The sequence below is a fragment of the Macaca mulatta genome, chromosome 11 (genome assembly GCF_049350105.2).
Source record: "Macaca mulatta isolate MMU2019108-1 chromosome 11, T2T-MMU8v2.0, whole genome shotgun sequence".
Classification (NCBI taxonomy): Eukaryota; Metazoa; Chordata; class Mammalia; order Primates; family Cercopithecidae; genus Macaca; species Macaca mulatta.
The window spans coordinates 54028913-54052821 of record NC_133416.1 but is presented as its reverse complement, the minus strand read 5'-3'; the positions used below and the strand labels follow the sequence as shown (position 1 = coordinate 54052821).

Sequence of the window (23909 nt, the reverse complement as noted above, 5' to 3'; positions counted from 1 at the left end):
GACGTTTATACCATTTAAATTTAATGTGGTAGTTGACGTGGTTGTGTGTAAATCCGCCATCTTGCTTTTATCATTTGTACCATGTGTTCTTTTTTCTCTTTTCTCTCCCTTTTTCTGTCTTATTTTGAAATAATTTTTAAATTAATGGTCCCATTTTATCTAATTTGTTAGCTCATTAGCTATATATCCTTACTGTGTTTTCAGTAGTTGCCTTAGGCTTTATAATATACAACTCCAACTTATCACAATCTACCTGAAAGTGATGTTATACCACTTCATGTAAAGTATAAGAACAATACAACTGTGTACTTCAATTTCTCCCCTCTCTTTTTTTTTCTGTTGTTGTTTCTGCACGTTTTATTTCTCTGTATTTTATAAACCCAACAATATGTTGTTATTATTTTCTTCAATCACTTATCTTTCAAATAAATGTAATTAATAAGAAAAATATTGTTATTATACAAATATTTATTATTGCTAGGACTCCTCATTCTTTCATATAGGTCCAGACTTCTGGTATAATTTTTCCTTCACCTGAAAAACCTTTTCTTTGACATTTCTTGTAGTGCAGATGTCTTGGTGATAAATTATTTCAGCTTTTGTATATATGAAAATGTGTTTTGCCTTCATTTTTGCAAGATAGTTTCACTGGATATAAAATTATGCCTAGTGGACAGGGCTTTTCTTTTACCCTCCAGAACTTTAAAGATATTGCTCCACTGTCTGCTCACTTGAGTCATTTCTGGCTAACAACTTGCTATCATCTTTATCTCGTATATAATGCCTCACCCTATTCCTCCTGTTTGCTTTAAAGTTTTTCCATTTATTGTTTTATCATTGTTTTTCTGAAAATTTTGTTATAATGTACCTTGGTGTAGTTTTCTTCATGTTTCTTGTGCTTATGATTTGTTGAATGTCTTACATATGTGTTTTTATAATTTCAGCAAATTTGGAAAAAATATGACATTATACCCTTAAATATTTCTTCCCTTCTCATTCAAGGACTTCGGTCACACGTATATCAGGGCACTTGAGGTTGTCCCACACTTCACTGACACTTCTCTCCATACTACACACATCTGGGCTTCTCATACACTTTTGTGTAACTTGTTACATTTATTTGTTTAATGTCAGGATAGACAGACAGCTTTGTGAAGCACAAATGATGTATGCCCTACTCACATCTTTAACTTTAGCTCTAGTTCTGTGTGCTCACATAAAACAACAATAAATGGGCTATTTTGCATATAAATTTTGGTGGCTTCACTGTTGTCTTATTTAACAATCAATTCTCATTTATTAAAAATATTAGCTTTTCTGAAATCCATGATTTATGTTAAATGGATGTTGTACATGGATGTTGTATCGTGGATGTCGTAGATAAATAGACACAAGTGGTTCCCATAGTGCTTGGCAGTGGTGTTTTAGAGGGAAATTTTCTGTGCATTGTTCAATTACAATGGAAATAGTAAATACATGATTTCATCACAAATGTTTCTTTTATTGGCACAGTTTTAACACTTCCAATCAACGTAATTAGATTAAGTCACAAGTTGATGGAATAAACATTTCCTTAGATTACTTTAGATTATTAGCATTCCAGGAAAACTATGTATTAATAATTCTAATGAGTATTCTTGCATTTACATCTTATTTTTTTCAGATTTTATTATTTTAGCAAGGCTTTTGCTGATTGGGTTAGATCTAATCATCATGAAGTAACATGCGATTTTATTTAAAATAAAATAATGCAACATTTGCTGAAGCAGAATTTTTATTTTATTTTAAAAAATGTAGGCAGTTTTGGCTTTTTGTAGGCATCTGAGTTAAGATGACTGGAAGACAGGAAAATGGGTAGATAACTAGTCAATACCAAAAGTGTGATAAAGAAAAGAGTACAGGCCAGGTGTACTCCCAGCACTTTGGGAAGCCGAGGCTGGAAGATGGCTTGAGCCCAGGAGTTTGAGACCAGCCTGAGCAACAGAGAAAGACTTTATCTCTCCAAAAGTAAAAATAAATTAGCTGGGCATGGTGGTATGCACCTGTGGTCCCAACTGCTGATGTGGGGAGGATCACTTTTGGCTCAGGAGTCAGACTGAAGTAGGGTGTGATCTCACCACTGCACTCCAGTCTGGGTGACAGAGCAAGATCCTACCTCAAAAAAAAATAAATAAATAAAAATAAAAGAAAGAAAAAGGTAAAGTAATATAAAATCTGATTTTTTTTGGTCTTTGCATGTGTTTTAGAAGAATATATTTTAATTTTAAAAATAGTTAATTATTGAATCTGAATATTAATTCTTCTGCATAAATATTTATAATTAATATTTCAGTCATAACAGAGAGGAAATGAAAATGAGATTACATCTAGCAATGTGCTTTTCCCTTTATAAGACTGGAACTGTCAACTTTTCTTTTTAAGGGCTAAGAGAAAAATTTCTGTGGTACTTCAGTGTCAGCAACACCATATTCCTTTCTCTTCTAGCCATTCATTCTTCCCTGAGTATCTCACAGGTCCCCAGGACTTAGCCCTTCTTCCAGGATCCATATTTCCTTTAATACCAATTTAACTTAATTCAGGTTCCTACTTGAACAATTGTTTTTAGTCCAGGTTATCTGGTTCCTCTTCTCAAGTATTTTTTAAATATTTAAATATATCAATTACGTCCTTCCCTTCTTCCTTCCTTCCTCCCGCCCTCCTTTGCTCCTTCCTTTCTTCCCTCCCTTCTTCCTTCCTCCCTCCCTTCCTTCCTTCCTTCCTTCCTTCCTTCCTTCCTTCCTTCCTTCCTTCTTCCCTTCCTTCCCTCCTCCCTCCCTTCTTCCTCCCTCCCTCTCTCCCTCCCTTCCATCATTTCTTCCTCTTTCCCTCCTTCCTCTTTCCTCCCTCCTTCTCTCCCTCCCTCCCTTCCTTCCTCCTTCCCTCCCCTTTCCTTCCTTGCTTCCTTCTTTCCTCCTTCCCTCCCTTCCTTCCTCCCTCCCTCTCTTCCTCCCTCACTCTCTTCATTCCTTCCTTCCTCCCTCCCTCCTCCCTCCCTCCCTCCTTCCTCCCTCTCCTTCCTTCCTCCCTCCCTCTCTTTCCTTCCTCCCTCCCTCTTTCCTTCCTCTCTCCCTCTGCTTCCTTCCTTCCTCCCTCCCTTTCTCCATCCTTCCTTCTTTCTTCCTCCCTCCATCCTTCCCTTCTTTTTTCCTTCCTGCTTCCTTCCTTCCTCTCTCCCTCCCTCCCTCCTCTCTCCCTTCCTCCTTCCTCCCTCCCTTTCCTTCCTTCTTCCCTCCCTTTCTCCCTCCTTCCTTCCTTTCTTCCTCCCTCCATCCTTCCCTTCTTCCTTCCTGCTTCTTTCCTTCCTTCCTCCCTCCCTACCTCTTTCCTTTTCTTCCCTTCCCTTTTCTTCTCTTTCTCTCTTTATTTCTTCCTTTCTTCTCCTCTCCTCTCCTCTCTTCTCCTCTCTTCTCTTCTCTTCTCTTCTCTTCCTTTCTCTTCTCTTTTCTTTTTTCTCACTGCATCTTGCTCTGTCACCCAACCTGGAGTATAGTAGCACAGTCTCGGCTCACTGCAACCTCCACGTCCCAGGCTTGAGTGAACCTCCCACCTCAGCCTCCCAAGTAGCTGAGACTAGATATGTGAGCTACCGTGCCTAATTTTTGTATTTTTTGCAGAATCAGGTATTTGCCATGTTGCCCTGAGCTAAAGAAATTCACCCACCTTGGCCTCCTAAAGTGCTGGGATTACAGGTGTTTGCCACTGGATCGGGCCCTCACCAAATATTTCTGAGAGTCCTCAATTAATGCTTCTATTCCATGAATGTTTCCCTGCATTTGCCACTGTAGCCAGTCACCTGGCTCCAGACTCCTTCTCCACTCTCAGAGGCTGGCTTCTCCCCTACAATAGCACTGCACGTGTGTTTCCTGACATCTCTCTCTTTTTTTTTTTTCTCCAAAGCATAGCTATGAAAGTCGGGGTTTTAAAGAAAACTTCATTGAAGGCTTGGAGATTACTGAATGGATTGTAATGTAGGCAAAATATATCTATCACTATTTTTAAGTCCACTATTTGTGCCATTCCCAGGGTCATTCCATGTTGACCTTCTTTCTCCTTGATCCTCAAATTGCTGCCATCTTGCATGGACCTTTGCTGGTGTCTCCTTACCTGAAATCTGGGTTCAGTTTCTCACAGACCTAGAGCCTCCTTTCACAGTCCTAGATATGTTTCCTTTCCTGTTCCTGGATGATCCACTGCAGTAGGAACATCCATTCATTTAGGAGCACTCCCACTCTCCACTATAGCATATAGTCTGCCCACTCCTTCTCTCTCACCCGTTGCTTAGATAAGACACTCTCAACAGTTGACTATACAATTCCTTAAGTCTGGATTATTCAGGGTTAACTCTCTTGAGCAAAATCAAGCAGTCCAGGTACTTCTAAACCAATCCCAGTTTATTCTCTTTCCATAGTCTTTGTCCAGTGAACGACAAAGATCAGATCAGATCCCAGATTCTTCGTGTATACCCTAGTGGTATGTATAATGTCTCTCAGAAACCTTAGCCTATATGTCGCTTATATAAAAATTAGAAAAAGATGCCCTTTCTCTGGAAAGGTTAGCAACTCATGGATTGGTAAGCAGGGCACTAGCTGATTTCTCTGCCCTTAGCCAGGTGCCCTGGAGCGGGGCCCAATGTGTATGCCACTTCATGGTGGTTCTGGTTTCCCAAAGGCTTAGTCCTGCAAAAAATTGCATGCCAAAGAACTTCACTAAAAAATGTGTTCAACATGTTGCTCTGAAACATCTGCATTAGTATCATTTTATTGGTTTGGGGCTTTCCATGAGACTTTCTCCCCAAACAACAAAGAGCCTTACAGATCTATGAATAAATTGGCTCACAGAGTGGTTCCTTCTAGAACAAAAAGAAGATCTGCCTCCAGGAAAATTCCAGCTCTTATCCTAGACACAGAAATTACTGATCACTCTGAAAGGATAGATCCCAATTCCAATGGGAACATTTTTTTAATTGGGAGAAACTCTCACAACCTTCTATAAGCTACACAAAATCTTTTTTTCCTCTGTCCTGGTTCTTGCTTTAGTCCTCAGCTATCAAGATTGGAGCTCATTCTGCTAGATAGAAAGACATAAACTAAAAGTCACACTTTAAGAAGTCTTGTGCTAATGCTTTAGTGTTTATATGTGTATACATCCTTATTTACCTGGTTTTTGTTTGTTTGTTTATAAAAGCACTTCTGGGGCGTTACATAACGGTAGAGGGATCAATGCAACAAGAAGAACTAACTACCCTAAATATATATGTACCCAATATAGGAGTACCCAGTTTCATAAAACAAGTTCTTAGAGACCTACAAAGAGACTTAGACTCCCACATAGTAGTAATGGGGAACTTTAACACCCCACTGTCAATATTAGACAGATCAATTAACAGATTGATTAGTTAATTAAGAAAAACTAACAAAGATATTCAGGACTCAAACTCAGTTCTGGACCAAGTGGTCCTAATAGACATCTACAGAACTCTCCACCCCAAATCAACAGAATATACGTTTTTCTCATTATCACATAGCACTTATTATAAAATTGACCACATAATTGGAAGTAAAACACTCCTCAGCAAATGGAAGAGAACAGAAATCATAACGAACAGTCTCTCAGACCACAGTGCAATCAAATTAGAACTCAGGATTAAGAAACTCACTCAAAACCACACAACTACATGGAAATTGAACAACTTGCTCCTGAATGACTACTGGGTAAATAACAAAATTAAGACAGAAATAAAAAAGTTTTCTGAAACTAATGAGAACAAAGAGACAATGTACCAGAATCTCTGGGACACAGCTAAACCAGTGTTAAGGGGGAAATTTATAGCACTAAATGCCCACATCAGAAAGCTGGAAAGAGCTGAAATTGACACATTAACATCACAATTAAAAGAACTAGAGAAGCAAGAACAAACAAATTCAAAAGCTAGCAGAATACAAGAAATAACTAAGATCAGAGCAGAACTGAAGGAGATAGAGAAACAAAAAACTCTTTTAAAAAAATCAATGAATGCAGGGGCTGGATTTTTGAAAAGATTAACAAAATAGACTGCTAGCTAGACTAATAAAGAAGAAAAGAGAGAAGAATCAAATATACCCAATAAAAAATGATAAAGGGGATATCACTACTGATCCCACAAAAATACAAACTACCATCAGAGAATATCAAAAACACCTCTTTGCAAACAAACTAGAAAATCTAGAAGAAATAGAAAAATTCCTGGACACATACATCCTCTCAAGACTAAACCAGGAAGAAGTTGAATCCCTGAATAGACCAATAACAGGCTCTGAAATTGAGGCAGTAATTAATAGCCTACCACCACCACCACCACCACCACTACCACCACCACCAACAACAACAACAAAGCCCAGGACCAGATGGATTCACAGCCAAATTCTACCAGAGGTATAAAGAGGAGCTTGTGCCATTCCTTCTGAAACTATTCCACACAATAGAAAAAGAGGGATTCCTCCCTAACTCGTTTTATGAGGCCAACATCATCCTGATACCAAAACCTGGCAGAGACACAACAACAACAAAATTTCAGGCCAATATCCCTGATGAACATTGATATGAAAATCCTCAGTAAAATACCAGCAAACTGAATCCAGCAGCACATCAAAAAGCTTACCCACCACGATCAAGTTGGCATCATCCCTGGGATGCAAGGCTGGTCCAACATATGCTAATCAATAAACGTGATGCATGACATAAAGAGAACCAATGACAAAAACCACATGATTATCTCAATAGATGCAGAAAAGGCCTTTGATAAAATTCAACCTCCCTTCATGCTAAAAACTCTCAATAAACTAAGTATTGGTGGAACATATCTCAAAATAATAAGCGTTATTTATGACAAACCCACAGCCTATATCATACTGAATGGGCAAAAACTGGAAGCATTCCCTTTGAAAACCAGCACAAGACAAGGATGTCCTCTCTCACCACTCTTATTCAACATAATATTGGAAGTTCTCGTCAGTGCAATCAGGCAAGAGAAAGAAATAAAGGGTATTCAAATAGAAAGAGAGATAGTCAAATTGTCTCTGCTTGCAGATGACATTATTTTATATTTAGAAAACCACATCTTCTCGGCCCCCAAACACTTTAAACTGATGAGCAACTTCAGCAAACTCTCAGGATACAAAATCAATGTGTGAAAATCCCAAGCATTCCTATACACCAATAGTAGACAGGCAGAGAGCCAAATTTTGAGTGAACTGGCATCAAAATTGCTACAAAGAGAGTACGATACATAGGAATACAACTTACAAGGTACGTGAGTGATGTCTTCAAGGAGAACTACAAATCACTGCTCAAGGAAATAAGAGAGGGCACAAACAAATAGAAAAAAATTCCATGCTCTTGGATAGGAAGAATCAATATCGTGAAAATGGCCATACCGCTCAAAGTAATTTATAGATTCAATTCTATTCCCATTAAGCTACCATTGACTTTCTTTGCAAAATTAGAAAAAAACTACTTTAAATTTCATATGGAGCCAAAAAAGAGTCAATTTAGTCAAGACAATCCTAAGCAAAAATAACAAAGCTGGAGGCATCATGCTACCTGACTTCATACTATACTACAAGACTACAGTAACCAAAACAGCATGGTACTGGTGCCAAAACAGATATATAGAACAATGGAACAGAACAGAGCCCTCAGAAGTAACACTACACATCTACAACCATCCAATCTTCACTAAACCTGACAAAAACAAGCAGTGGGGAAAGTATTCCCTATTTAATAAATGGTGTTGGGAAAACTGGCTAGCCATATGCAGAAAACTGAAACTGGACCCCTTCCTTACACCTTATACAAAAATTAACTCAAGATGGATTAAAGAATTAATTGTAAAACCCAAAACCATAAAGGCCCTAGAAGAAAATCTAGCCAATACCATTTATGACATAGGCATGGGCAAAGACTTCATGACTAAAACACAAAAAGTAATTGCAACAAAAGCCAAAATTAACAAATGGGTCTAAATAAACTAAAGAGCTTCTGCACAGCAAGATAAACTATCATTAGAGTGAACAAGCAACCTACAGAATGGGAGAAAATTTTTGCAATCTACCCAACTGATAAAGGTCTAATATCCAGACTCTACAAAGAACTTAAACAAATTTACAAGAAAACAAACAAACAAACATAAGAAATTCCATCAAAAATTGGGTGAAGGATATGAACAGGCACTTCTCAAAAGAAGACATTCATGCGGCCAACAAACAAATGAAAAAAAGCTCGTCATCACTGGTCATTAGAGATATGCAAATCAAAACCACAATGAGATACCATTTCGTGCCAGTTAGAATGGTGGTCATTAAAGAGTCAGGAAACAACAGATGCTGGTGAAGCTGTGGAGAAATAGGAACGCTTTTACACTGTTGGTGGGAGTGTAAATTAGTTCAACCCCATTGTGGAAGACAGTGTGCCAATTCCCCAAGGATCTAGAACCAGAAATACCATTTGATCCAGCAATCTCATTACCTGGTATATACCCAAAGGAATATAAACCATTCTACTATAAAGACACATGGACATGTATTTTTATTGCAGCACTATTTACAATAGCAAAGACCTGGAACAAACCCAAACGCCCATCAATGACAAATTGGATAACGAAAATGTGGCACATGCACACCATGGAATACTATGCAGCCATAAAAAAGAATGAGTTCATGTCCTTTGCAGGGACATGGATGAAGCTGGAAGCCATCATTCTCAGTAAACTAACACAGAAACAGGAAACCAAACACCGCATGTTCTCACTCAGAAGTGGGAGTTGAACGAGAGCATGTGAACACAGGGAGGGGAACATCACACACTGGGGCCTGTCAGGGGGTTGGGGGAAAGGGGAGGGAGAGCATTAGAACAAATACCTAATGCATTCGTGGCTTAAAACCTAGATAATGGGTTGATAGGTGCAGCAAACCACCATGGCACATATATGCCTATGGAACAAACCTACACATTCTGCACATGTATCCCAGAACTTAAAGTAAAATTTTTTTTAAAAAGCACTTCTGAAGACATGCTTTTTTAAAAATAAGAAATAGGATATTTATTATTGTGATCTCATTTGTATTTTCTTTTTCTCTGTGAGTATGTTCTACACTGAAGTGAAACTGCATTGGTTATATGTGGATAAGTTTCCAAGGAAGCCGTATTGACACTGAGGAATTATCTCTGCTCTAGTGTGTTGGTCAGATTTTAATTTCAAGCAAAGGCTTTTCAAAAAACTTGTGAAACAAGTATCTAAGGTAAGAAAGGAGCTATTATATACCTAATGGGGATATAATTTGATGGGCTATCGTTTAGAAATTTTAGGTAGGGTGTTAAAGATGAAACTGCTTTGGTGGTTTTTAAAAAGAAAACTATGATAGCATCATACATCTTCTGCCTAGTTATTGAAGGTATTGCAGATGCCATTTATATGAGACCATTTATTTGACTCGAATTTGTTTTGTTATTGTCTTTTTTTCCCATAATACTATTAAATTGGAAATTAAATAGTTCCTTGGATATTCATTTAAGTAGACTGAAAAGTTTGTACCAATATGGAAATATAGGCAAGTTTCTACTGTGGGGATTAAAATAATTGCTCAAATCCAATAATGCATGTGACAGAATGAGCAACCTGTCTTCTCTCCTTGCTTTCCCAAATACCTCCTGAAGAGGGTCATTCAAGGGTGATTACAGGGCTGTAAATTTGTGATGAGATGAGCTTCCAGAGAATGTGTGTGTGTGTGTGTGTGTGTGTGTGTGTGTTGTGGGAGGGGTGTATGTGTGTGTGAAAGAGAAAGAGAGCTTGCCACCTAGTGTTGGTGAATACCTTTGAGGTGTGAAAGGTGACACCAATTCCTTACCCCTCTCCACCACCACTATTGTATTCCTATAGTCAATCAAGCCCAGGAAAAGGTGAATGATCAGACACTTTGTGTTTGAGAATCTAAAAAACGTCACTGGCCTGCAAAGGGGAAGGCACTGCTTCTACAAGGAGTGGATGCTAAGGAATTGGAGGCCACGTTGAGTCTGAGAGACTGCTGTGTCTGTGAGTGGAAGCAGGGAGAAACCTTGTCTAAATGGGCATCTGGTCAGTATGGGGCAGTAGCAGAATACAGGGCCTCCCCTGCTGCAGCAGATCAGCCACCATCTTGCCTCTGCGTGCACTTTTTCTACAATAGTAAAAGTTGTCCTGTTATTTAGGGACTACTGTATTGTAGACTGAGAAACCTCAGAATAACATGTGTTGGGGTCACAGGGAATGTTATGAGTCATTCTACAATGATCCCAGTGTCTGAGGGGGTTGAAGAATAGGGTAGCAGGATATCACAGCAGCTCTTAGATCAAGGACAATCATCATCAATCAAAATACACACCTAAGATTTGGGATAGGGAAAGGAACCATACAGACATACAATGCAGGTAAGTCTTTATCACAGAACCTTGCCTTACTGATGGATACAGAAGTGAGGATATGTTATGTGTAATTAATGAAGAAAACAAATAAATACAGCAGTGTTTGTATATTAGTTTTCAATTGCTACATAACAAATCAACACCGGTTTAGCAGTTTCCAAAATACATATTTATTATCTCACAGTTTTTGTCAGTTAGGCATCCACGTGTACCCTCTGCTTAGGATCTCACGAGGCTGAAATTGAGGTGTTGGCTGAGGTCCTGGTTTCATCTGAGACTTGGGGTCCTCTTCCAGGCTCATAGGTTGTTGGCAGTATAGTGACCAAAGGTAATGTTCCCCTTGGCCCCTTGAAGATTTGTTGAAAACTCATAAAAGCCTATTTACAGAAGAAAAGGCATACAAATTTATTTAAAATGTAAGTAAACACGGGAGCCTTCAGAATGGGGGCAATTTTCCATTTTTATGCCTAGGTTCAGCAAATTATGGACAGCTGTGTCAAAATAGGGTTGGTCAAAAAGGGTACAATCAAATGCTGATAAACAGTGGGAAACTCAGCAAGGCCTGTCTTTCTAGGTTCTTCTTGGCTTCTCTGTACAGTATTCCTTCCTTCTGGGTATGGGACAGAACCCTCTCTAGAATGGAGGTCTTATCATCCACAGTCAAACAAGGTAAGTCAGATAATTTCTTTATGGCCAGTTTTTACATAGACAGGACAGAGGGAAAGTTAGAGGAACATTTTTGGGTTTTATGGCTGCCTTTGGGGAAAAGGAGTTCTGGTTTCTATGGATAGCCTCAGGGGAGAATGGGACTGAGAAACAGGAGGGCAGGAGGTCAGAGAAGAACTTTTTCTTTCCAGGCTGCATTTGAGATTTCGTTCTGGGGTATTGTTTTCTGAGCCCCAACAGCAGAATTCAGTTCTTTTAGCTGGAGGACTGCAGCCCTAAGTGGCCCTTTCCACAGCATAGCATTATGTTTCTACAGATCCAACAGGAGAGCATCTGTGCTGCTTTGAATCTCTCAGGGAAGGCCAGCGCCCTCTTATCAAGAGCTCACCTGATTAGTTCAGGCCCGATCCGGACAATCTCCCTTTTGATTAACTCAGAGCCAAGTGACTGGGGACCTTCATTACATCTGTGTAATCCCTTCCCCTTTGTTATTCAATGTAACGTAATTACAGGAAAAAAATTTCATTATATTTATAAATTCCTTACCTGTGAAAAGAGAGGAAATTGTACAGATGATTCCAGGGGCTGCCATCTTGGGGACCATCTCAGGAGGATGCCTAACACAGTTAGAGATGAAAGCAGCTAAAGAATAATGAGTTCTTCTTGGATTTCACAAGGCTTCATTCTAATCCAATTTCCTCAACTAGAAACAACTACAAACTCTACCTGGAGGAGAGTATTGAATGAATTAGTTTGAAAAATAAAGAAAAACAGCTTCTCAAAAATGTATGTATAGAGAGCAATCAGGGAAAGGAAAAAATAAAAACAGGATAGCACATGGAAGACAACAGAAAAGTTACGCTGCTGAGTCAGGCACAGTTACAAAAGTGGCCTCATTTTTTTGCTCTAAGGTTTCTAGCAGTTCAAGAAGGAAACAAGATCACATTCATCCCCTGTATACAAGATACCAGGTGCTTTGTAGAAACCATGTTTTAAAACTCAGGTGGATGTGCAGAACGGTGAAGCCCTCACACTGATGCCCTGTAAGGAACATGATTCTAAAGGCCAAACTGCTACATTTAGTACACAATCCTCTCTCCTTGTTTGATTTTATATAGGAAAAACTTCTAGAAGTAAAACGGGTGGCTTCATACTCTCCTGACTTTTTTTTTTTTTTTTTTTTTTGGTGAATATTTCTTAATTTTTACAAAAAGTGAGCAGTAGGGAATTTGAGATTATGTTCTTTAGAAAGATTCTTCCATTTCATTATTCCATTCATTTTCTCCTGATTTGTCAGACCTGTCTTGACTTTTCTTTTCCCCCTTTCTAACCTGGATTCTGTGATCCGGCCATGTGCCAGTATCCTCCAGGGTCTTGCTTTCCCTTGCTCTTCACTGCAGATTCATGGCCTCTGAACTTGGCTAAACCTTCATCTTCTCACATGTTCCTAGTCAGTTCTCACTTACAATTTCCACAAGAAAAAGGAAAAATCACAAATCCTTCCACTCAACAATATTTTGCACTGGAAGTTTTGGGCATATCCTTGCTTATTTATTACGCAAACATAGAGGCGCAAATCTATACATAATCTACATTTAGATTTGAATTCTGATATTTAGATTTAAATTAATTAATCAATTAGATTTAAATTAATCTATATTTAGATTTAAATTCTGATATTTGTCAGAATGGAATCATACTACATAAACTCTTTTGCTACCTGGAACTTTCATTTAACACTGGAGAGTTTCCATATCAACAAATGTGGAAAATCATTAGTAATGACTATAAGGTATTCTATTATTTTAATGAGATATAATATATTTAACCAAAATTTTGCTTTGGTCTGGGTACAGTGGCTCACACTTGTAATCCCAGCACTTTGGGAGGCCAAGGTAGGCAGATTACTTGAGTCCAGGAGTTCGAGACCAGCCTAGGTAACACAGTGAGATCCGTCTCTACAAAAAATTAAAAAATTAGCTGGACATGATGGTGCTCACCTGCAGTTTCAGCTACTCGGGAGGCTGAGGCAAGGAGAATTGCTTGAACTCAGGAGGTCAAGGCTACAGCGAGCCATGATCATGTAACTGCACTCCAGCATGGGTGACAGAGCAAGACCTTAGCTCAAAAAATTTATTTTTCTTTTTTTTAGAACACTTCCAAGTTTTCTCTATTAAAACAATGTGCACACAAGTCCTATTCTTTGTGCAGTTGTTTTCCTGATAGAATAAATTCCTTGAAGTTGAATAAACGGATCAAAGATATGCACCTTATAAGGATGTTGATACATATTGTCAAATTTTCCTCCAGAAAATTTATACCAATTTACTCCCATGACAGGCTGAATAATAAACCCCCTTCTCCAAAGATGTCCACATCCAAATCCCCAGAACCTGTGAATATGTCACTTTACATTATAAAAGGAACTTCGAAGATATGATTATGTTACGGATTTTGAGATGGGGAGATGATCCCATACTATCTGGGTGGGCCCAGTGTAGTCACAAGGGTTCTTATAAAAGGGAGGCAGGAGGGTCAGAGTCAGAGGGAAACAGGTTGGAGTGATAAAGAGGGGTCGGGAGCCAAGAATCAGGGCAGACTCTAAATGCTGGAAAAGGTGAAGAAATGCGTTCCCCTCTGGAGCCTCCAGAAGAAACACAGCCTGAGCCATCCATTTTAGACTTCTGACTTCGGAACTGTAAGAGAATACATTTTTGTTGCTTTAAGTCATAAAGTTGTCGGTAAATTGTCACAGTGGCAACAGGAAACTAATATAGTCCCCAAAAAAGTATATGACAGTTCTTACTTTTCCACATCCACACCATCACCCTATTGTCATTCCTTTTCATCTGTTGTTTACTCTGAGTAAAAAGTGGCAGCTCCTAGTTTCAACTTGTATTTATAGAATATTATTCAATTTGAAAAATTCTCAATGTTTATTTGCCATTTTAATTCCTCCTTTGGTCAGTTGCCCAGTCATATCCTTTATCTGTGTTTCTATTTGAATGCATATTTTCTTCTGCATTAATTTGTAATGGTTTATTATGTACAGAGAATGTCAACTGTTTTGCCATATATGTTGCAATTTTTTTCTGATATTTTATTTATCTCTTGTTTAAAGTGTTTCCTCATATTTAAAAGCATTCCATTTTAATTGTCGTGTTTGGAATGTTCTTCCCTAAATTTATCAAAGTATTTATTTGTATTTTTTTAGTACTTTCATGTTTTTATTTTAAAGATAGCCCAATGCAAGGATGCAGATAAAAGGGAACATTTATACACTGTTGATGAAATGTAAGTTAGTACAACTTCAATGGAAAATGGTATGAAGATTTCTCAAGGAACTAAAAATAGAACAACCACACTATCCAGCAATACTACTACTGGGTACCTACCTATAGGAAAATAAATCATATATTTAAAAGGCACCTGCACTTGTATATTTATTGCGGTACTATTCACAATAGCAAAGATATAGAATCAACTTAAGTGTCCACCAATAGACTATTGGATAAAGAAAATGTGGTATATAAACACAATCATATGCGATGCAGCCATAAAACGAATGAAATCATGTCTTTTGCAGCAATGTGGATGGAACCAGAGGCCATTTACTTAAGTGAAGCAACTCAGACACCGAAAGACAAGTACCACATATTCTGACTTACAAGATAAATAATGTGTACACTTGGAAGTAGAGAGTGGAATGTCAGACAGTGGAGGGTCTGAAGGGTGAAGGGCGTGCGAGGGAGGTGGATGATGAGAAATTACTTAATGGGTACCATGTACATTACTTCAGTGATGGGTACACTAGATGCCTTGACTTCATCACTATGCAATATATAACAAAATTATACTTGTACCCATAAATGTATACAAATTTAAAAAAGTATCCATAAGAGTACACAAATTTTAGAAACTAAAGATAGCCAACACATTTTAAAGTGTGTAAAATATTCATTCGTATGGTTTCATATCCCACATTAGAACTAATCTTTAAGAAAGTCACTTAAATTTTGTTGTAGTGTCAAAGAAGGATACTCAACAGTTATCCAAAGATTATTAAAATACTCCTTCTTCACTACATAGCTGTGTGATTGTGGCTTATTTTTATATTTAAATCTCATAGCTGTTTTCCTCTTCATCCAAATTTGCGGGGCCCCAGTTACTTGTTCTTACTTTTTTTTTCTTTAGAGGCAGTATTTCACTCCAGGCTGGAGTGGATTAATGCCTAGCTGACTTTTTAAGTTATTTTGGAGAGTGGACAGGGAGAGGAAGTCTTGCTCTGTTGCCCAAGGTGGTCTTGAACTTCTGGCCTCAAGAGACCAGCCTCCTGAGTAGCTGGGATTATAGGCACGAGCCACTACTCCTGGCTTGTGAAATTCAAGTTCAATTTTTTGCAAGGCTACTTCTGAGGTGGGATCGTGAACATTCAACAGGAGGTATGTATTACCTGTTTGCCTCTAGGCACCCTATGGAAGAGTCTATCACAGTTTTATTATACTTAATTGCAGTTTTATATGTGGTTGCCTCTCTCCCTCTCAAGGATATAAAGTCTTTGAAGACAGTGCCAGTGTCCTCAGCATCTAGTTAATGTCTGGCACAGTGACCAAATAAATCAAGGAGGCTCCTATGAGATTTATCATGTCATATCACATGATTTTTACCAACCCCTCCAGGAAAGTTAGTTGCAAAATATTTTCTTAAATAATTAAGGGAGATAAGCTGTTGTATTATACCTGTTGGAAAAGCAATTAAAGTTTGGACCACTTCTCTTCCAAAAATGAAAATGAGGGCTTAAAGCAGCTCCTCATGTTCCATTTATTATTAGCCAGATAGCAAAAATATCTCTCTTAAAACTGCTGCTGGTTTGGGGCAATCTATCTGTTCATATAGCCAAGGACCATTTCGACATATGAGGAAACTGAGTTTCAGAGAGGTTTGATCGCTTACCTTAAGGCACACAGCTAATACTTGGTAGAGCTTAGGGCTTAGATCCAGGTCTTCAGACTCTAATTACAAGGCTTTTTTTTTCCAGGATATTGAGTGGCTACTGAGTGGCTCCCATATTAGGTGGGCTTTAACAAATGATAAGGCACAAATACTAGTCTCCTTTCAACCCTGGAGTAAAGATCATCAAATCCACCTGCAGGGCTAGATAATTCTGAGCAAAGAGAAGCCCCAAAATAAAAATAATAATCAGGCAACAGGAGTTTCTCAAGGCTGTGGCAATGAGCAAAAAGCCCCTCAACTTGATTCTTTGTTTTAAGAGAGAAAAAAAGAAGTGATTCAAAAATCTGTCATTGTAAAAAGCCTCAAAATTTTAACCTGCTGGCTGTCCTTGGCTGTGGGGGCAGCCTGGGCTGCATAGCAGTGGAATCCCTCCCTCAGTAGCTGGGCTTCATGCCTGAGCACCTGCCAGCACTCACTTCACACATAAACTGACTGCGTTGCCACATTGGATACTTGAACGGGGTCTCGTGTCCTTACTTGAGGTAGAAACTACTAAATCAGGATCCTCCCTCTGGCTGCACTAGTGGGAGCTCTGCGAAAATCATCTCAATGGATCCTGAAGCATTCCAGATTTGGCTGCCAAAGCTTATCCTGAATAGTTTCGTTAGCTTGCAATCATGAGAAGCCAAACCACTCCAAGTGTAAAGGCCAACAAAGACAGCTCTCTGACTTATTCTCCAGAGGCTCCTAGTAATGCTTCAATCATTTAAAAAAAACAGTGGCACCCTCACATTTGGACCAGGCCATATCATGATCTGAGTACATGATACTTGAGGGAGAATACAGCCAATGCTAAAAGAACAAACCAAAACTGAAAAACAAACTCAGTCTGGAGGTTTTCAAGAGGGTTCAGTGTGACATTAAACCAGAATCACAACGAGTGCCATGAGGAAGTACACTCCACGTAACTTTCCTCTATACTCTTCAGCTATTAGCTTTTCTAGAACCCAAACTTTAAAAGCCTTCAGTTTTTTTATGCACAGGTTGGGTATCTGAGTTGTTTGAGAATGGGTAACACAAGACAATAATGTATGTTAAACAGCTTTGTCTCCACTAAGGAACTCCTCTGAACTCCTGGAGTCAAGCACTTCCTTCATTGTGGCCTCATTATCATCTGGTTTGTATAATGTTGTGCTATCATCCATACTGCACAGAGGTTACACAGGTGTAGCTAGTGGTTATGTCACCCTCAGAAAAAGCAGGACTCATGTGTTATTCTTCTCTGTTGACCTGCAGCTAGAACAATGCCTGGCGCTTAAGAAGTATGTGTTGAATGAATGCTGTTACCTCTACTGAACTACTTTATACACGTGATTTCTTCTTCTATCACTTCTGCTTCCATGAATCTGATTAGTTTTAGAGAACAGGAAACTTCCTAAAGTAATTTTCACTGAATTACTGAAGAATAGTACTCATCACAAAGTTATCTTTTCCACTAAAACAAAAATTACAGACTTATAATATTATAGAACAGTCTAAAATGTGACAGGGAAATCTGAATAGAGGTAAGGTTGGCATTTTTCTTTTCTGGAAATTAATCCAGGTTCATGATTAATACAAACTAGGATAGGGACCAGGACAGTCATCATTGCTTGTCCTGACATTTCCTGAAGGCTGGTTAGTTTCTGAACCACTTCAAGGCTTGGTTTGCTCTCCAGGGCAAGCCAGGGGTCAGCTGAGGAATCCTGCCCTAAAAACAACTTTCTTTGGATAATTCTTCTGGGGCAGCTCTGAACCAGAGCTCCCTAATCAGGGCAAAGAAGTTTCATGTCACATCCTAATGCCAAGAGAATTCCTGGAATGTTGGACTGAGAAAGTGTGGTCGCTGGGCTTGGTGGTAACTTCATGATAGATAAATAGCAGCCACCGTGGATTCAAGTGGGGAAGTGGTGGCACAGCGCTAGATGTCACCATCCTTGACTCCATTGCTTCACATTGTGGAAAAAGTTTGTTACATATGGATCTTAATCATTTCAGCCTTGAGGAGTGCAGAGATGAAATTTCCCACAGAATACTTCAAATTCACATTCCCTTGTCAAAAATAATCCATGTAATTTTCACAAAGAAATGACTGGGAGCTGAGAACAATAATGTATCCTAGTACAAATCCTTCTCAATGTGCCCTTGGGAGGTCTGGCTGAATGCAATCCCCAGAGAAGCCTTCACTATGGAGCCAGTTCTTAAAGTCAATTGTTGCCTATTTGATTGATTTGTTGATTGCACCAGCCACGGACCTGTGCATGGCAATGGGGGAGTTGCTCTTTGGCAGTCAAGGGGAATAATAAGAGGAAAGCTGCCAGGATAAGGCATCTGGCAGAACTTGTTGAAACTCTATTTCTAGAACTTGGAATGCACGTTGACCTCAAAGGCACCAATTCCTCTTAGTGCCCTTAAGAGGAATTGTTTGTAATCTTTGACCCAGTATGACCTATGCAGACCTATGCTCTACACTCCAGCATATTTCAGATATTTCCTTTCCACATGCTGAGGTGGGAGGATCGCTTGAAGCAAGAAGCTTGAGACCAGCCTGGGCAACCAAGTGAGACCCCCGTTTCTACAAACAACAAAAAAAAATTAGCCAGGGATGGTGGTGTGCACCTCTAATCTTACCTACTCGGGAGGCTCAGGTAGGAGGATCGCTTGAGCCCAGGAGTTCAAGGCCACAGTGAGCTATGATCATGCCACTGCACTTCAGCATGGGTGACAGAGTGAGAGCCTTTAAAAAAAAAAAAGCAGAGTATTGACAATGTCAGTTTTGACTTTGAAATGAGTCACATAAGTATCACATCACATGAGTGCAAGGAACACGGACATGCTTCTTCAGCTGCTGCACACGAGCCTTACTTTAAAAACATTCATGTGTAGCCTTGACTGTCTTTCGCTTTCTTCACACTTCAATACTTGACTCCAAACATGTGATTAGTTCTCTGGCAGATACTTCTGCTTGATTCCAAATTATATCTCTAGAATGGCATTTTTTTTTCTTAGCAGCTCTTACCAGCTGCTAGTAAGCATGCATAAGAGATAACAGGGAACAAGGATGAGAGTTATTTGTGCTAATTCTCATGAGAATGGAAGAAAGCCACCTTACCGCTTAGGACTGCATGAAAAGAAGAAATGCTGAATAAAACAAGTCAAATGCACAGAGCAGAAGTTTCATAAATTTTATGACAACAATTTAATGTAAGAATTATTGTAAGACTCATCAACAAAAAATCAGGCTGAATTGAATTGAATTGAATTGAATTGAATTTGGTTACTGAATTGAGCTAACACTTGTTGCAATTTCTTCCACTTTCTCTGAACTCCTTAGAGTCTGCACTAAGATTGCAGGTGATCTCTTATTTTCTTTTATCCTCTACCTCCTCTACCAAAAGTTGTCCATACTATCAAGAATGAAGCCCATGCAATCTCTGGGGACAAATCCCAGCCGACACTCATAAATTTTGTATATGGGAGGTCTACAGAGGGAGCAAAGGGATTTTTTCACAACTTTTCCCAAGTTCACAGAGAACTGACACACTATTTTTAGGAGAACTTCATCTTTTTGAGAGATCAGATTTTTCCATCTAAGAACCAGTCTCAACAGAAAGGCTTGGACTTCTTGAGAAGTCTTCTAATGTCTCAAAGTAGCAAATGTAATGGGCAAATTCATGTACCTTCAGAATTCATGTAGGTGATAGTCTGATATTTCTTTTCTTTTTGTTTCCTGAAGACAAATGTCTTTTAAAATATTAACTCATCTATACAAACCTGACTATATGAAAAGAATATTTAATCTGTAAAATATATTATGAAGAGTATAGCAGCTGCCTCCAATATTATCAGAGTATAATTGATTTTAATTATTTAGATATTTCAGGTTTTACTTCCTGGATGATTAGGAGGGAACTAATGTTTGCATGGAAAATGAGTGTGGGCCCAGAAGTAGATAAAGGAAGTGAATGGAGAGCCTTCAATAGTTCTCTAGGTTGTGAGAAGCTGCTGACTATTCAATAAGGAGGTCAGTTCTACCTGTGCAGTGGTCCTGGTTCTGCCCTTTTCTTTCCACTGCCCCAAATAAGTCATCATTACCTCTTGCTGGACTGTTGTGATAGTCATCTATCTGGCCTTCCAGGATCTTTTATCTTCTGTCTTGAATCAATCCTGTATCAATCATTTATCCAAGAAATATGAAACAAACATCTACTTTGTAGGTAGTAGGGTTTTTAAAGTGATGTCACAGGGCTCTTTAGAGGACTCTTTAGAGGGATTTCAAACACTATCACAGAGATCTTTGGAGGGAAAAGGCTTTAAGGTACACCCATTCAATTGACTTTTTTTTTTTTGAGATGGAGTCTTGCTCTGTTGCCCAGGCTGGAGTGCAGTGGTGTAATCTTGGCTCACTGCAAGCTCTGCCTCCCGGTTCATGCCATTCTCCTGCCTCAGCCTCCCAAGTAGCTGGGACTACAGACTCCTGCCACCACACCCAGCTAATTTTTAAAAAATTATTATTATTTTTAGTAGAGAAGGGGTTTCGCTGTGTTAGCCAGGACGGTCTCGATCTCCTCACCTCGTGATCTGCTTGCCTCGGCCTCCCAAAGTGCTGGGATTACAGGCGTGAGCCACAGCGCCCGGCCCTGAATTGACTTTTAAAGGCAATTACCTAATGGGGTGCTCTGTTTCCCAAATTCTCAGTTGGATCTATGAGTAGGAGTGTGTTGTGTGTGTGCGTGTATATGTGTGTGTGTCCCCTCTAGGTAAGAACCTGATACTACTTTGCTTTCTTCTTCTTTGAAGAAAACAAAAATATTTTCAATTATTTATAAGACTACACTAGTAAGAGCCTGTGATCCATAAAGAGGAATTCGATATCATTGTGTCCTTCTGGTTCCCCATATACCTGCCATCATTTCTCCAGTTAATTTCAAAGGATCTAACGACCGTTTTCCTTACTCTTGTCTTTTCAAATTTTATTTTATTTGACATATATTTGTGTCCTTCTTTTTCAAAAACCAGCCTTGAGGATGTTTTCATATGTACATATATATATGAATAATTTTAAAGTTAATCTGGGATGAATTTTATTTCTCCATGTAAATTTATAAAACTGAAAGGCTTTGTTGTATGTTTGTGAATAATGACTAGCAATTTTAAGAATCTTTTTTTGATCTTAAAAGGTTTACTCAATAAGTTGCCTATAATAGATGGCTGTAAGCCTTAGGAGAAATACTTCATTTGTATTCCAAGATTGCGCATTGCCTTATTTCTGTTTGTTGAGAAATGAGAGCTATCTGCTTGGGATCAGCCAAGAGGTACAGTGGAGAGGGCTTGGGGTCTGAAGGAGACTTGGACTTAAATGCAGTGTCAACCTCTGGCTGACTCCATGATCTCCTGGGAGAGGCACTTGAGATCTGGGTGCTTTCCTTTCCTCCTCCATGAAACCTCACAGATTGCTGCTAAGGTAGATGACAACTGCGCTGTGAACCTTGAAATATTCTATGAGACATGCGCTGCTTAGGAGAAGGGGTGCCTTGAGACAGTGACGTTCTTGGTAAACTGGTTATCCATTCCTGATAGAAAAGAAATTGAGGCAAGTTCTCCGCACTCCTACTTCTTCCTGCCTAGATGAAATAAGTCTCCTTGCAGACATACTCTACAGGTATTGACTACAAGTATTTAATGACTACAAATATTAAAAAGTGCTTTTTAAAAAGCATTAACATCACCCCTGAATCAATTAATTATTGAAGCTAATCGGTAAATCTGAAGAGCCTTTGGTATAAATAGGCAAACATATTTTGGCCACTCTTGGTAATGAATACACCACTTATACACTGGCCACTTTTTCGAGTCTTGTTTTAATTTTTGTCCTTTTGCCTCCCACACTTTTTGACAGAGATATTCACAAGGCAGCCACCAGTATGTAGGATTACTTGATCACTTACACATACTCAAGAAAATGTGCAAAATGTGCAATAAATAAATAAATAAATAAATAAATAGTATTCAACAAAATCGATCTCTTTTTATTTCTTGGAGTTACAATATTCTGGCCTTTAAACAAAATGGTTATTCAATAGATGAAGGAAAATGCACCATTATTACACAAGAATTAAAACCTGCTGGCTAGACAGAAACTCAAGAGAAAATAAAATCTTTCTTTCTAGCTTTAGAATTGAATCCATGCATTGATCCAACTACAGACTTTCCCAAAGACCTGTGAGGTTTATTAATACAAGATCCGATTCTGGGAATAGTAATTTTTTTAGGACAATGTATACTGCTCTATCGCCATGCTGCTTCTCATATTTAAGAGTCATTACATTAATTGTTATTTTTATGTTTAAGCATGTGCAGGCCAACATAATCTTTTCAAATGTAATGTCAGATGAAGTTGTTTTCTTTAAAAATCGACTAGCACATGTTCCCACCTACTTATTTATTTCTGTCTTCTTTCCTCAGTGTGGTGATGTGTTATCTGAGGACATTTTGGTCACCATGAATTCTTTTTCCTTTTTGTCACTCTGACTGCCTGCTTGAATTTCACAAGCTGCTGACTCAGACCACTACTCATCTTCCTTGAAATCTAGCCTTTGCCAACATGCCCAGTTTGGCTATTTTTATAAGCAATGTCAACCAGTTGTTTGAATGGATCAGCCCATTCCATCAAAGGAATTAACCCGGTGACTCCTTAGGCACAAGGAGATGAGAAGGGAGGGGGAACAGGGGAGAAAAGGAACCTAAGCTGAGCAATGCAGAAGTCATTGAATTGTGACTTCCAAGAACTTAAAAATCACTGATTAGTCAGCCACTCTTTGGAGGAAAAAAGTAAGACAAGACTTTTATCCCTGAGGACTTATTTCTAGTATTTGTTCTATAGGAAGAAGTGGAAGTGTCATAGTTTTCAGTCTCTCAGTCATCCCTTTTCTCTTTTATTCCTCTATTTATTCATGCCAATCACGGTGCTGAGAGCTAATGAAGAGTTGAGGTGGGGCAGAGGTGAAGGTGTTTAAAACATAAAAGAATATAAGTCCTGCTCTTCAGGACATTCCTCACGTGTAAAGGAATGAAACACACAGAAATATAAATTGCCATGGTGGGCAGGTTACCACTGTCTTTACTGCCAGCAGTACACCAGCCCTGGTTGTCCTTCTGTTCCATGAGCCCTTTTTCTGTAAAATGCTTGAAGATCCCGTGTCTCCCACAGTCTGGACACACAGGAAATGAGCAAAAGAGCTGCTTGTGTTTCATTGGTTTAGTAACAGTGCATGTCTTTTCTCTGTTTATTAAATGAATTTGCTTATATTTAGTTGGTGTATGAGATACTAGACCTTGAAATGTTACAAAGTAATTTTATCTGAATTTAATAGATTTAATATTTTTAAAAATGTCCTCATCTACCACCCCCAAATTAATCATTTTAGTAGTCAGGGGCATCTGTTATATAACACAGTCTTCTCAGCTGCTCAAAGGTCAACAGTTAATGATTGATAGATCAGGAGCATCTCCGAATTTTGAAATCATTGAGTGTGATCCACATAGGTGCTGTGCTTCAGATGACATGCACCCCTAGGCCTCTTCATTTTAAAAATATACTTTTATTTCAAATAAGCATACTACTATTTTAAGTTATTTGTCTTACTAAGACAATATTAACATAAGTTACCAAGTGGTATGAACCTTATGTTGACTTCACATTTGAAAATTTGACATTAACTTGAGCATTTAACAATTCAAAACATTTTCTGGTCACAAGCAAAAAGTTAAATTGGGGT

General features: G+C 38.7%; 1 long non-coding RNA gene across 1 annotated transcript; it reads right to left on the bottom strand.

The window, feature by feature from the left end:
* Nucleotides 1-10619: 10619 nt before the first annotated feature.
* On the bottom strand, nucleotides 10620-11865 carry LOC107000853 (uncharacterized). The gene is made up of 2 exons (XR_001448008.3): nucleotides 11686-11865; nucleotides 10620-10850 (listed from the first exon to the last, which is right to left on the bottom strand). It is a non-coding gene; the product is annotated as an uncharacterized LOC107000853 (long non-coding RNA).
* Between the last annotated feature and the right edge of the window lie 12044 nt (nucleotides 11866-23909).